At 33.4% G+C, this 2,882-nt stretch overlaps 1 protein-coding gene across 2 annotated transcripts in view; it reads left to right on the plus strand.

Moving 5' to 3' along the window:
* The window catches only part of LOC118737636, a 23,363-nt gene that overhangs the window by 11,692 nt on the left and 8,789 nt on the right, over positions 1-2,882 (plus strand). The gene's annotated exons all lie outside the window — the stretch shown is intronic.

The following is a 2,882-nucleotide window of genomic DNA, read 5'->3' on the forward strand; positions in this document are numbered from 1 at the left end:
TTTTAACTTTTTTTTTTTAAATTTATTTATGTTTATACTATATTCTAACAATCTTTATCTTAATTTGATTTTACTATGTTGTCGAAATAATTATGTGTTCTACTTTGACGCTTATTCAGTTTAGGATCGGTTTCTCTTATGAGAAACCAGCAGTAATCACCCATCATTGCGACGTCCCAGAATCCTTGATATCGATTCTCAATTAATTTCATTTGCTGATGAAACCTTTCGCCATGTTCATCACTTTCGTCGCCAAGATTTGCCGGAAAAGAGCTCAAATGTGAGTGGAGAAAGTGAATTTTTAAAGACATATTTAGGCCCATTTTCGCATAATTATTGATTAGGTCGTTCACTATCTGCTCGTAGTTAGGGCTTTTGTGTCTACCGAGAAAAGAAGCAACGACCTTTTCAAAGGATTCCCACGCTGCTGCCTCAACTGATGAGAGTAGTCCTTTGAATAGATTATTGTTGATCAACTTTCTTATTTGTGGTCCAACAAAAATACCTTCCTTTATCTTATTGCAACGACTTTGAGATCAGAACATATTTTCCAATCATGCTCTTCATATTTTATAAATTTGAGTATTTTTTGCATTTCCTCGTAGGTTTCCTTTGTATTTACTGCATGTGCAATCGGGATAGAAGGCTTTTTGTTACCAATATGCAATAATACAGCCTTCAAACTCAGTTTATTGCCGTCTATGAACAATCGCCACTCTTTTGAATCATATGTTTGACCAAACTCTTTGAATAAACCAGGGATGTCGTTGCAGTAGCATATACTGTCTTTCTTGGTATAGTGTTTGGAAAATGGTTCGTGACGAGTTCTACTATATGTCACCTTAACATCGGATGACACAAATTTAAATTGTTGCATACGAGAAGTGTGGATCTCGGCCTTTTCCTTGGATAGTTCCAAATCTCTTATCCAATCATTAAGTTGTGCTTGTGACAGAACGTTTCTTTCGTTTTCCATGCGAAATTCAGTACAACTTGATCCCCCGCACTCAGATGTTACTGTTGACAATGGAACTGGATCCGCAACTGCCGTTGAATGTAGTACTGGTAATGTCACTGTAGGTACGCTAGCATAGGTTACTCCTCTTGATCTTCCAACGCCAAGTACTTTTGTTTGACAAATATAACACTCTATTGAATGGCAAGTAGGTTCTCTCCATATCATTGGTGTATCAAATTTTGTTTGTTGTCCTGATTCCCACTGAATCAATTCTACTCGACACGATGTACACATAGTGTTCGGTGTCCATGGTTTTTCAGCATTTTTAGGCTCAATTCCAAAATACTTGGAGTATAAAGTTTTGATATGATCTGAGAACACTCGTCGTCGCCTTATGATAGTATATTGGCCACACATGAAACAGAACATATCTGGATCCTTATTACACTCAAATTCTCGCGTCCTTTTACTCATTTTATTTTTTTTAATAAGTCACGGTTTTGAAACTAGACTTATGAACTGAACTATCTCCGGCGAGCCTTGAAGATGTTATGAAGTTTCAAAGCGCATTAACTCATATTTATACTCGGAACAAGAATAAAATTGAAAAAATCAAATCTTACCTAGACAGAAAGGTTCCTTTTTATAACAAGCCGGGAAAAGAAAATACTACCTGTTTTAGATGTAGCCTTTAGAAATTTTCTGTGTCTTATAATTTTGAAAATCTACCTGCATACTTACCCATAACTGACGGAAATACATGTTTATAACTACATGCCTACAGCAGGTTTCGAACCCAACCACTCTTCCTTTCGATGCAACCACTCTACCTACTATAATACAATTCGAGTATTAAAAGTACTATTTGATTTATTTAAAGAAAAAGTGTTATCATTGTTATGGTGTTATTCGTTTATCCGGAATACCTTTAATATATGTATGTATGTATAGGTACATACATTGAAGTTGCGCAACCTGGGTATTTTTATTTGATCGCTTATAACTTACGTAGTTTTGCATCGATTTTCTTCGATGATAGCTTATTTTTTTTGTAATACAACAGAGCTTAGGGAGAAAAAAAAAAATCTGCAAAAAAATAAAAGGTTTTCGAGATCCTTCCCCGCAAAGTACAATTTTTTTTATATTTTTACAAAAAAAATTGAAAAAATCGGTAATGATTGTTCGTTATCTTTGAATCTACAGGGCCTAGCAAAAAGTGTTGTATGCACAGTTTATAGAAAATTTTATTACCTTTTAAAAGCTTCAAACCGTTTTGGAATTGCTTAATTCGTTCTTGAGATATATATGATTAAGTGGACCCAATTTTTATTTTTTTTGCAAAAACGGTAAATTGCAAATATCTCAAAAATAACCTTGATTTTCGGAATCAGGGGGTGATTTTACATACGAATTTCATAACGGCGTCTCTGGTAAATTTTGGCCGTCGACCAGTGTAATTTGAGTTATGAATTTCTTGTTACCGAAGTTGAGTAAAAAGCGTACATTACATATTTACAATTTTTTTTTGAATTTTTTTGAGTATGCTGTTTTGTAGCCCATTAGATTTTAGTATAATAAAGTGCAAGCTTAGAGCGATTGCAAACCTGGCATTAATTTTTTTTTTTTTAATTTTCTTTGAAAGCGATTTTGCGCATTTTCTTCCATAAGAAAAACTACAAAAAGCCGTCAGCATAAAAAATAAAAAAAATCAACGCAATTTTGCAGAAGCATAAAACTTGCTACAAAACTGCATACTCAAAAAAATTCTAAAAATTTAAAAAAATTTGAAATTTGTAATCTACTCAATTAACTCAACTTCGGTGTAAAAAAAATCCAAAACTCAAATTTTTATAGAGTGCACTCCGTAATACTATACTTAAATATTGCGCAATACTCAGAGCTACCATTGTGATTTTTTTAAATT

The sequence above is a fragment of the Rhagoletis pomonella genome, unplaced genomic scaffold, assembly GCF_013731165.1.
Source record: "Rhagoletis pomonella isolate Grant_MI unplaced genomic scaffold, Rhpom_1.0 Rhpom_scaffold_00004, whole genome shotgun sequence".
Lineage (NCBI taxonomy): Eukaryota > Metazoa > Arthropoda > Insecta > Diptera > Tephritidae > Rhagoletis > Rhagoletis pomonella.